This window comes from Salvia miltiorrhiza, chromosome 5, assembly GCF_028751815.1.
Source record: "Salvia miltiorrhiza cultivar Shanhuang (shh) chromosome 5, IMPLAD_Smil_shh, whole genome shotgun sequence".
Taxonomy (NCBI): Eukaryota; Viridiplantae; Streptophyta; class Magnoliopsida; order Lamiales; family Lamiaceae; genus Salvia; species Salvia miltiorrhiza.
Window position 1 is genome coordinate 17,920,394 of NC_080391.1, and position 13,104 is coordinate 17,933,497.

The following is a 13,104-nucleotide window of genomic DNA, read 5'->3' on the forward strand; positions in this document are numbered from 1 at the left end:
TATCAGCCTCGGGTTGATCAATTTCAAGGAGGCAGATGGGGACCAACTGTGCAGGCTACCACGTTCGAGCTGAAGCTGGGATTGATAAGCATGGTGCAAGCTGAACAGTTTAGTGGAACGGCTTCTGAAAATCCGCATGCTCACATTACTCAGTTTCTAGATATCTGCGATACTATTAAGCAGAATGGAGTGCCACCAGATGCCATCAGAATGAAGATGTTTGGATTCTCTCTCAGGGACAGAGCGAATGAGTGGTTCAAGAGTTTGGACAGAGGTGCTATTACTGGATGGGAGGATTTGTGTAGAGCTTTCCTGGCAAAATACTTTCCTGCTTCTAAAGCTCAGAAAATCATTGCGGAGATTTCTCACTTTTCCCAGCTAGGAGATGAGACCATTCATGATGCGTGGGAAAGATTTCGTGAGCTGCTCAGGAACTGTCCACAACATGGTTTCACAGAGGATCAGCAGATCATTCACTTTTATAATGGTTTGACTGGTCTAACAAAAAGTATGGTGGATGCTACTGCAGGTGCATGTCTTCTCCATAGAAATACAAGGGAGGCTTATCGTGTGATAGAAGAGATGGCCTCCAATAGTTATTAATGGCCGAATGACAGAAATTCTATGAGAATAATTGCAGCTGTGCATGAGGAGAGAGATGATTTTAAGGAGAAATATGAAGCTCTTCAAAAGCAGTATGAGTTGGAGAGAAAAGCACTGTTAGCAAAAATTCCTCAGCAGCCGAGTTTATCTGATGTTTCACAGTTTGAGGATGCTAATTATGTCCAGCAGCAGTACCAAGTCAATAGACCAACTATCAGGGGCATCAAGGCGGAAATCCGTTTTATCATCCCAATAATAGGAATCATCCAAATTTTTCCTATTCAAATCCCAACAATGCTTTGCAGCCTCCACCTGGGTTTTCTGTTTCTAGTGGAGGAGTCATCAATGAGCCGAAGAAGGATTCACTAGAGGATATGATGAAGCAAGTGTTGGTGAAGGTGACCGGGATGGAGGCAAACTCGGTAAACATGGGGACCAAAATTTCCAACATAGAGCAAAAATTTTCAGCGTTGTCTAAGCAGGTGTAGATGTTGGAGACTCAAGTTGGTCAGATGGCCAACCAAGCAGCTGCGCAGAACAAGCCAAGCCAATTTCCTAGCAACACTCAGTTCAATCCGAAGAGCCAACATCAACAGCCTCAGCAAAATCAGCAATGTCATTCCATACGAGTGGTTGATAATTCAGTTGAGGATGAAGGTATTTATGTTTCTCCCCCTCTTCCATTCCCGAGGCCAAGATTAGATGAGCAAAGCTCCAAATTTTTGGAGACATTTAAGAAGTTGGCAGTGAATATTCCTTCCGTGGAGATCTTGAGAAACAAGCCAAATGAGGTGCAAATTGTGAAAGATGTGATGGAAAAGAAGCGTGCATTCAATGAATTTGAGGAGGTGCTCGCAATGAAGGAGTATCAGTTGCCTCCAAAGAGAGAAGATTCGGGCAGCTTCAATATTCCTGTGAAGATTGGAAAGTCATTGTTTGAGAAAGTGATGTGTGACACCGGAGCAGGCATAAATGTCATGCCTCTCAAAGTTTATAGGAAGTTGCAGCTGGGGGATTTGAAGAGGAGTTCTCTTGACTGTCTCTGTAATGATGATTGGCCCTCTGGTGATGACTTTCCACATTCGGCAGTGTTGGGCAACGAGATAGCTCTCCAGCCGATATCTCCAAATATCGTATTTTTCAACACTGAACACCGAGTGTGATGAAGCTCTGCTGTGGTTAGTTTCCATAGTTCAAGAAAAGAAAGATAAGCAGAAAAAGAACACAAGAAGCACTTTTTAAAAGGAAAAAGATTTTAAGACCTTCTTTTTGAAAAATGATCTAGTAAGGTTGTTCTTGCGAACAACCTGCTCTGATACCAATTGTTCGGTCCCGGAAGGTCTAGTATGGGGGGGAGGAATACACCTATAGGCAGTTTCAAAAACAACAAACACAATACAACCTTTACAGTTAATGAAAGGTTGAAGACTGATACTGAAAAATGCTTCAGTAAAGATATCAGTTAAAGTCAAGACTTTAACTGATACACTCGTAGAGCTTCAGTCTTGGATTGAACAGAGAAGTGTTATGAATCTTACTGACTATCCAAAGATTTATCAGTTAGACTAATAACACACGCAGTGAAAAACTTTGTCTTTTGAAAAAGCCTTAGAGATTAACACGTTGTCAGGTTTATGTTTTACTTTGCAATTAGTCAATTTCAGTTTAGAACGTTTGTGCACAGATAAGAAGGTAAAACTGAAAGTGATAAACGACAAAAGGGATTTTTACGTGGTTTGGAATCCAATTCCTACATCCACGGTCAGTAGATCACACTGACAAACACTCTGGGCTTATGCTTACGGGTGCACAACAAACCTTGAACTGAAACCACACGTTTCAGTACCAACACACTGGGTTGGATTTCTCAAACACACTTAGCGCGCACTGGGCACTAAGATTTATCTAAAGTCAGAACACTGGTCTGAAATCCACACAACTTCAAACACTCTTTTCGCTCAGTTGAAAGAAGGTTCGAAAACTACCAACTAGATCACAGAGAACGTGCTCTCTGTAATCAGTAACTTAGGTTTTGGATACATAATATTTGCCTAAGGTTCGAAGAGAATATATGTAATCAATAATGGACTGATTTTGGCTTTGTGATTCTATTCTTCGATTCAAACTTTGGAAGGCTTTGATTGGCTGGGTTGTAATTTCGGCAGCGTTTCAGCTTGTGTATTTGAATCGGTGAAGATTGAAGTGATCCTCGAGCTCTATTTATAGGAGAAGTCTTGAATAGATACGTTGGCGGAGATGGTCTTTAAGAATTCATCCGTTGAAAAGTAATTCAAAGTTTGCTGAGGCTTCAATCTTCGAGGTTCCTTGTTTGGTGAGAAACGGCTACTCAGGTATAGGAGGTAAGACGCCTCTGAAAAGGTAATCACCAAAAAGGAATGCTCTGCAGAGAAAGGACGATCCTATGTATCTCTGCATTTAATGCGGCTGTACTTTGATTGCGTGACTTCCTTTTAACATTGGAGGTTCAGTCCGAGGAAGAATGTCAACTGATACTTGACTTTAATATCAGTCCGCTGATTCCACGTAGCCAGCATTAGATGAATCAGTCATAACCGATTCTTCAGTTGAGAAACTCGTTCTAGTCAAATATCAGTATTTGACTTCTGCCTTTAATTGCGAACATCAGCTGAGTTCTTCAGTCTTCAGTCTTCAGTCTTTAGTCCTTCGTTCTTCATTCTTCATTCCTCCTGTCTTCAGTCTTCAGTCTTCAGAACACTAGCTAAACTAGAAAAGGAACTTCAACACTTGAGTTCACAAAGTTCTAGTCTATTACAATTAAAACTTAAGGATTTTGGTATCATCAAAACTAGGGCTAGAATATTTCATTAAGTTCCCAACAATCTATCTTAACTAAGAAATGAGTGCATTACAACAAAAATCACTGCAACAACACAAGCACAAAGCAACATTTTGTTCTTCAAAAACATGTTGCTCTTACACTTCTCCAATCTGAGGAGTCTCAATTCGTCCTCCAAAGATCTAATTCTCTTCATATCTTCCTCCACATATTTCTGTAGGCGATAGCATTCTCCAATCCAGAAGATAAATTTTTCATATTCTTCATCTTCTTCAACTTGATTTCTAGGGTTTGTTTCAGGATCCACCCACTCAAAGAAACCACATTGTTTCTGAATATTGATTCTAGGTATTTTTTTAATTTTTTTTATCTTAATGGGTATTTTGTAAAATTGACTATTCCAAAGTGGCTATTTTCGAAATCCACTCTTTACTATATATATATATATATATATATATATATATATATATATATATATATATATATATATAGGGGGCGGTTATTCAATAAACCACCCTTATTTTAAGAATTACGAACCAGCAAAAATGCATGAATTTTATGTATAACAGCATGAATAAATTGTGTAAAGGTATGAATTGCGAAAAATAATTTTTTGCTACCTTTGGGATTCGAACTCAGAATCATGAATTTATCCAACAAGGTGATGAATCAACCGTAGATCTTGATGATCTAAGGGCTAAAAAAGGTTCGCCTAATTTATATTTTAAGAAGCGTTTTTATTTTAGCCTTCCCCTATATATATATATATATATATATATATATATATATATATAGGGTGTGGTTCTAGAGAGAATTACATTATTTGTGAGAACGTGAGAATCATCAAATCTAATGCATCAACTGTAAAAATTACTGCATTCGCTGTTAAAATTAATGCACTAAAAAAAATAAAAAAAATTGCTCCTTTCAGAATTCGAACCCAGGATCTGCATTCATCCAACAAGATGATGCATCCACCGTAGATCTTGATGATCAAATTACTGAAAATGATTATCTGTTCTTCTTTTATTTAGTGGTTCTTTCTTGAACCTCTCCCTATATATATATATATATATATATATATATATATATATATATATTTGTTCTATAATTTTTCTTCAAAGCAGATAGTATTATTTAGAGTAGAACCTCTATAAATTAATACGAGGATCTTAAAGTTATATTATATTAAAAGTATAATAGTTAATCAACAAAGTAATAATTTATTAATTAAAATATATATTTTATATTCAACGAATTTAGTTTTTTAGGGAACATTGAATTAAGCTTTAATTACATATGAATTCATCATATTTTTAATAGAAAAGAATTCTCAAACTAAAATTCAATAGAGTTCCATGAGTTTGAATTTAATTAAATAGGAAAATGTTCAACAATATCAAAATTTCAGCTTGGTCTAGCATGTGAAACGAATGTCAACTAGATTATCCTAGTAAAAAATGAAGCATGTTTAGAGGTCCCTAAAAGAAATTATAATCTTAGTTACCACGTGAAATGAATGTCACCTATTAGATTATCCTAGTAAAAAATGAAGCATTTCTAAAGATGCATTAAAAGAAGAGTGAGCTTTTGAAATAGCTATACTGAGCAATAAAATTTAATATTTGGTCTCTTATCTAAAAAAAATTAAATTTTGATCATTTTTTACGTTTTAGAACTATTTTGCCTTTAATTAGGACGGATCGAGTTCGAGTTTGCGGACGGGTTGAGTTTTGGGTTCAGGTTGGGGCGCGGATTATGATGGTACAGTTGGTACAAAAAGGGTAAATTTATGTCAATTATGTCATTCATTAAATACACTTGACACAATAATGTTAATTTGTGTTAAATATGAGTGAAGATTAAATAATTGTACCGTTGCTAGATGTGTCATAACTGAAAATCCAATTGTGGATGTGAAATTCAAAGTGATACAATAAAGGCAACAATAGAGTCAGAGATCTTTTATAGAAATTTTGTTGTAGATCGAGAATGTCACGCTAAGTTTTTTAGTGCAAAAAGTTATAGATGAAATTAATTTTGATTTAAATTTAGTAGAAAACAAATAACAATAAGGCTGCGTTTACTTTGATGGATAAATTTATTAATGAAAAAGGAACGAAAACAAAAATTTATGCTTTAAAATGTCTCATTTCTTTTTCAATATTTGACACACAAAAAAGATGTTCACTATTTTTCCTTCCTTATTTCACTTCAAGGATGGATAATATTATTCATCTATTGTTTTTTTTTTGTGTCAAATGTTAGAAAAGAAAGGAGACATTTTAAGGCATAAATTATTGTTATCCATCATTTTTCATGGATAAATTATCCATAAAAGTAAACGTAGCCTAAATTCATATTTTACTACCTTATCATAGTTATTTTTATTATTTTTGAAGATTATTAATTTTTAATGTTGACGATATCATATAAAATTATTATTTTATTAATTTACACAATGCGCTCAAGTTGAAACTGTAGAAAAGGACTACTCCATTTTAGGGAGATTTATCGAATATTAACTTAAAGAGATTTTATTGTATAGGTAAAATTGGATTATTGACACCTAAATATACGAACTTTGAGTTTATTTTGATTTTTTTTACGAATTTTAAAAATTATTAAAAAATACACGAATTTTGTCTCATTTTATTTTTTTCTCATTTGAGAATTGTCAAAAGATACACAAAATTTAGCTCATTTTATTTTTTCCCACGAAATATGTCACACCCCAATTTCTGAAGGAATAAGTATAACTGAGGTGCAACTAAATCATTGAAATGAACAAGGAAAAAACCTTGTAAAATACGAATAATGGGATGATAAATCGGGCTTCACCCCTTTGGATGAAGAAAGACAGATATCCAAACGATACTAATCCATCGACAAACATTACAACTTCAGGATCACAAGTTTAGTTTCATGCCTCGGATAACCAACATTCATTAATCAAAATACTTAAGAGTCAAGAGTCTAAGCTTATCAAAAGATATTATTTAGAGTCATAACATAATGTCTTAAGTCAAGGAAACGAAAGACAAATAAAGGCTAGTACTACAGAGGAAGTCAACACACGGAGTTGAACCCTAGCCTCAGCTCTGCCCCGTCATCACCTGCCGTTAACCTGAAAAACATTTGAAAGTATTTTTGGGCTAAGTACTAATGTACTCAGTGGGCTGCAACTTTAAAACATTTCATAACCTGAAGAACAGTTTATCCAATCATACTTGACATGACTTAGAAGGTTTTAAAGTGAAAGAACTTCTAAGCATGTTAAAACATTTCATTTATACATATATATATATATATATATACTTAGTTTTGCGCAGATGTCACACTCATTTCTGTTACTCGCTATGATCCCGGACCTTTTAGCCACCGACGGATCCATTTCTGCCATTTACTTGAACTGAGGGCGTAACCCAGACAAGTTTACTTTTGACCTCGGGACGCTACCCAGACAGGCCATTACGTTACTTGCTTCGGAACACATCCAGCAAGCACCCTTATAACGCCTCTTAGTTAGTGCCCGATGGAGATCAACCCACCGAGTCAGCTAACGGTGTACACAATTCTCAAATAACGTGTTAGGCTATAAGAGAACCTCAATTGATTCGTTGTGGCGAGCCTTAAACAGAGCAGAGTGCACATAAACATTTTATTGGATAAACAGTTTATATTTCACGAACATTTAAGCTCAATAGCTAAATCATACATTTGGAAAAATAAGCCCACCTGTTTACGCAAAGCCTGTCGTTTAACCTTATCTCTGAATCGGAATAGCAGCGCTAGTTCTCACGATCCACAAAGCCTACAAGAAATCTATAATCTTAATAGGTCTCCTGAATCTAAACTTAAGCCGTAGTAAAGTGTTTAACATTCTATGATTCACTTAACCGAGTTTTCAAAGTTTAATAAATAAACATTTTGAAACTAAAATTCTTGAGTAAAGGACTCCAACAATATCCTTACTCGATTTACTTAAAATGTTCATTTTATGAAAATAAAACACAGCCCATATGAAATAAAATCGGCCCAAATAATTTAAAAGAAAAGAGGCGCAGACAAGTTTAAATCGGCCCAAAATTGGGCCCAAACCTAATTCTTTCTTCTTCTTTAAAATACTCTCTTAACACTCAGCACCCACAAACACACGCCGCCCAGCACCCCTTCCCCCTTCTCCCTTTCTCACAACAGCTCTCACATCCACACAAACTGAAATGCCACCGCCGCCCCCCTCAAAAACCAGGCGACATCCACCACCATGGCCGGCGCGTGAACTCCCTCTCTCTCTTCGCTCGAATCGGCCGACAACAGCAGAAGAAGTGGACTGCCGCCGCGGCCTCCAGCTCCCTCGGCTCTCTCAACCTTCCCCTGTTCACGGATCCGGCGGCCGCAGCAGCAGGAGCTAACCACCGCCGCCCTTCTCACCCTCTCTCTCTCTGCGCACTCCGGTCAACAGTGGCGCGGAGCCACCGCCGGCCGCCGCCTGCCCTCCCCTGATTTCTACTCTCACAACAAGCAAGCACACACTCACAAAACCATAAGCTTCTTCACCCCTTTCATTTCAATTCAAAAGAAAAGACATTTTCTAATTGCTTTTACACACATATGTATTGTAGATATACAAAGATATATGCATATATATATATATAAAGTTTGCATCTTTCTCAATTTGCAAAAGCTCGTATGGTATGTTGATTCAGTAGAATAGCACATATAAAATGCTTGGATTATGCAATCGAAGCAAACGTGATAAGGGGTTTAAGAGGAAACCTTAAGAGATTTCGGTTGAGATTCGTTCTTGTTGTTGCTTGAATGAGGAGTTGATGGTTTAACTTCTTAAAGAAGGGATAATGAATGTGCCGAGAAGGGTGAAGTAAATTTAGAGGAAATAGGTTGTCTTCCTTAAGAAGGGATAATGAAAATAGTAAATGAAACGTGGAGTCACCCTCTCCACACTTGCTTAATCAAGATTAACAAAATATCTTACTTGCTTAATCAAGATTAACAAAATATCTTGATGTTTAGTGGGTTGATTTGGGCTCAAGGATTAGTGAATTGATTTGGGCTTAATGGGCTTGGACATTGATGAGGAGTAATATATGCGGAACAGAGGAATGACTTTACCAGGGGAATCACGGGGAGCAGCGAGATAGCTTTCGCCAGATCTCGTCAGAGGAATCATACTCGCACACTCGTCAGAGGAATCACACTCGTCAGAGGAATCACACTCATCAGAGAAATCACACTCGTCAGAGTAATCATACTCGTCAGAGGAATCACACTCGTCAGAGGAATCATACTCGCCAGAGGAATCACACTCGTCAGAGGAATCATACTCATCAGAGGAATCATACTCGTCAGAAGAATCACACTCGTCAGAGGAATCACACTCGTCAGAGGAATCATACTCATATTTAAATTAATATGCAATGCACAAAAAAAATTTAAATAACTTGAAAATTTACAAATGCTTTCGTAAATCATTTTTGTTGGAATTAAATAAATTCTTTTTCTCAATCCAGCGTGAATCATCTTAAGTCTAAGTTCAAAATTATTCTAAACTTAGCTCGAGGAAACGGGGTATTACATCCCTCCCTCCTTAAAGAAAATTTCGTCCCCGAAATTACATACCTTGGTAATCTAGCTCGGGATACTTGACTTTCATTGAATCTTCAAGTTCCCATGTGGCCTCTTCCATCCCGTGATGGTTCCATTTCACTTTGACAAGAACAATGTTCTTGTTCCGTAAAACTTGAACCTTGCGATCAAGTATCTGGACTGGTTTCTCTTCATAACTTAAGTCCTGGGCTAGGACCACTTCATCGTGCTTAATCACATGTTTTGGATCAAACACATACTTTCTTAACTGAGAGACATGAAACACATTGTGCACGTCTCCAATACTGGGCGGCAAAGCCAACCTATAGGCTACGGGGCCTATCTTATCTAGTATCTCAAAAGGTCCTATATAAACAGGGTCGTAACTTGCCCCTCTTTCCGAAACGTATAACTCCCTTTGAGGGAGAAACTTTGAGGAAAACTCGATCCCCAACATTGAATTCTAACTCTGATCGGCGTTTATCAACGTAAGACTTTTGTCTATCTTGAGCTTCTTTGATTCTTTGCTTGATGTGGTCGACTTTCTCAACCATCTGTTGGACCAGTTCAGGACCTAACAGCTTTCTTTCACCCACTTCATCCCAGTAAAGTGGTGGTCGACATTTTTGGCCATACAAAGCCTCATATGGAGCCATTCCAATTGTTGCTTGATAACTGTTGTTATAAGCGAATTCCACGAGAGGTAACAAATCCTCCCAACTTCCACCTTTGTCTGCAACAATCGTTCGCAACATATCTTCTAGAATCTGAATCGTTCTTTCTGACTGCCCGTCAGTCTGAGGGTGGTACGCTGTGCTGAAGTTCAGCTGAGTGCCCATTGCTTCTTGTAAACCTTTCCAGAAATGCGATGTGAATCTGGTGTCACGATCTGACGTGATAGATACAGGTACACTGTGAAGGCGTACTATCTCCTTGACATATAACTTTGCAAGTTTCTCCAATCCAAAAGTCATTTGAATTGGCAGAAAGTGCGCTGTCTTTGATAATCGGTCCACTATGACCCAAATTGCAGTGTTTCCACGTGCCGACTTCGGTAGGCTCACTACGAAGTCCATGTTGACGTGCTCCCACTTCCACTCGGGGATTGGTAGTGGTTGCAGCATTCCATACGGCCTCTGATGCACGGCCTTCACTTGTTGACAAGCGAGACATCGCTCCACAAACAAGGCTACATCTCTTTTCATTCCTTTCCACCAGAAAATTTTCTTTAAATCCTGGTACATCTTTGTGCTGCCTGGATGTGCAGTGTAAGGAGTATCATGAGCCTTGCTCATAATCTCGTTATTTAACTCTTCCTTATGTGGCACACACAATCTTTCACCAACCATAAGTGCGTTATCATGTGCTTCAGAGAATCCTTTCGTTTCATTCGTTCTTGCAGCGAGACGCATCTTTTCCAAGAACCAATCTTCTCTTTGTGCTTGCACAATTCTTTTTCTCAAATCAGGTTTAGCTATCAAGGCAACTACACAACCCGATACTGTGTTCGGAGGATGAACAATCTCTAAACTGAGGAAGGCGAAGTCACGAATCAGTTCCTTCTGCTGGGTGATGAAATACCCTAGCTTAGCCTTCGTCTTTCGACTCAGGCGTTAGCTACTACATTCGCTTTTCCTGGATGGTAACTGATGGTGCAATCGTAATCCTTTACTAATTCGAGCCATCTTCGTTGTCTCATGTTCAAATCCTTTTGCTCGAAGAAGTACTTCAAACTCTTATGATCTGTAAAGATCTCACACCTAACTCCATAGAGGTAGTGTCTCCAAATCTTCAGCGCGTGCACGACGGCTGCTAGTTCTAAATCATGAGTTGGGTAGTTAAGCTCATGGGGCTTCAATTGATGAGACGCGTATGCTATCACTTTCTGATTTTGCATCAACACGCAACCCAATCCTAGTTTCGAGGCATCAGTGTACACCATGAATTTTTCATTCTCTTTTGGTATTGCTAACACTGGTGCAGTAGTTAGCCTTGTCTTGAGCTCCTTAAAACTTTGTTCACAAGCTTCAGACTAAACATACTTAGTCCCTTTTCTCAAAAGCTGAGTCATTGGCCTAGCCAATTTTGAGAATCCTTCGATGAATCTTCTGTAGTAACCTGCTAAACCGAGGAAACTTCTAATCTCATTGACATTTGATGGTGCCTTCCATTCCTTGACCGCTTCGACCTTGGCGGGGTCTACTTTGATTCCTTCAGTCGACACTATGTGACCGAGAAACATCACTTCCTTCAACCAAAACTCGCACTTGCTGAATTTGGCAAACAGTCTCTCATTACGCAGGGTTTCGAGTACGATGCGCAAGTGTTCCTCGTGTTGCTCTTCAGTCTTAGAGTATATGAGGATGTCGTCAATGAACACTAAGACAAAACTATCGAGATACTGATGGAAAACTCTATTCATCAGGTCCATGAAGACTGCTGGGGCATTCGTTAAACCAAAAGGCCTCACGGTGAACTCGTAATGTCCATAACGCGTTCGAAATGATGTCTTTGGGATGTCTTCTCTTTTCATTCTTAGTTGGTGGTAACCAGATCTTAGGTCAATTTTGGAAAACACACCGGCTCCTCTCAACTGATCGAACAGGTCGTCTATCCTCGGAAGAGGATATCTATTCTTTATCGTGAGCTTGTTCAATTCCCTATAATCGATACACATCCTTAGTGAACCATCTTTCTTCTTGATGAATAGGACTGGTGCTCCCCACGGTGATACGCTAGGTCGTATGAAACCTAGGTCCAACAATTCTTGTAGTTGCACTTTCAATTCTTGTAATTCTGGCGGGGCCATTCTGTATGGTGCCTTGGACACTGGTGCTGCTCCAGGTTCCAGATCTATCGTGAATTCTAATTGTCGGTCTGGTGGCAAACCGGGCAATTCTTCAGGAAAGACATCTTTGAACTCTCGAACCACACGAACTTCTTCGATCGTTTTCTCTACTTCATGTTCTCCTGTCAAACTGACTAGGAAAGCCTGACATTTTCCCTTCCTCATCATCTTCGTGGCCTTCATTGCTGAAATAACTGGTACTCTTTCTCCCATTCTTATGCCATGAAAACTTGCTTTCTCCTTTCCAGCGGATTGGAAAGAGATCTTTCTCTCGTTACACAGTATCGTGGCACCGACTTGAGTAAGCCAGTCCATCCCTAGGATCATGTCAAAATCTATTATAGCGATGACATACAATTTTGCCTTAAACGTTTCAGCACCTATGTTCAGCTCTAAATTCGAGATAACGTCCTTAGCAGCCAATCTTCCACCACCAGGGGTGCTAACCTCTAAAGTTGTCTCAGCCAATTGTGGAGTCAGTTCTAATCTCTTAAAAGCAACATGTGAAATGAAAGAGTGGGACGCTCCAGTATCAAACAAAGCTATTATCGGTACGTCAAAGACATTAATCATACCTGCCAAGTTTCCTTGGTTTCCCGCTGCTTGATTTTGGTTAAGGGCATATGCCCTAGCATTTTGGGGCGGCCCCCGATGTCCTCCACGACCCTGGTTCTGTGGCTGTTGCGGTGCTCCTCCTCTCTTCCTTGGACATGCCGGAGCATAGTGCCCAGTTTCTCCGCAGGTAAAGCAGACGTTCATTCCTCTCAGGCATTCTCCCAGATGGAGTTTCTGACACTTCGGGCAAGGTGTTTTAATAATTGCCTGATGTTGTTGGTTCTGAGGCTGATTCTGGTTTTGGTTTACAGCCCATGGTTTCTTCCCAAATCCATTTCCATTTCCAGGGTTTCCACCCATTCTCTCGTTCCATTTCCTTTTTCCTTTACCACCATCTTGAGGTGGTACAAAACCAGACTGTCCAGGAGCCTTTCCTTTCTCCCTTGGTAGCAATGATTCAATGGTGAGAGCCCTGCTCAGTGTTTGTGCATAAGTGAGACCTCCCTGACTCGCTAGGGAGATCGATATCTCGTGGCGCAGTCCATTCCTGAATTTCTCTGCGCTCTTCTCATCAGTGTCCACTAACATTGGTGCATATCGTGACAACTGGTTAAAAGCCCTGTCATACTCAGTCACTATCTCAGCCCTCTGCTTCAAATTCCAGAACTCGTTC

At 39.0% G+C, this 13,104-nt stretch overlaps 1 non-coding gene across 1 annotated transcript; it reads right to left on the minus strand.

Moving 5' to 3' along the window:
* Nucleotides 1–345: 345 nt before the first annotated feature.
* LOC130987289 (small nucleolar RNA R71) lies at nt 346–452 on the minus strand. The gene has a single exon (XR_009089678.1). It is a non-coding gene; the product is annotated as a small nucleolar RNA R71 (small nucleolar RNA).
* Between the last annotated feature and the right edge of the window lie 12,652 nt (nt 453–13,104).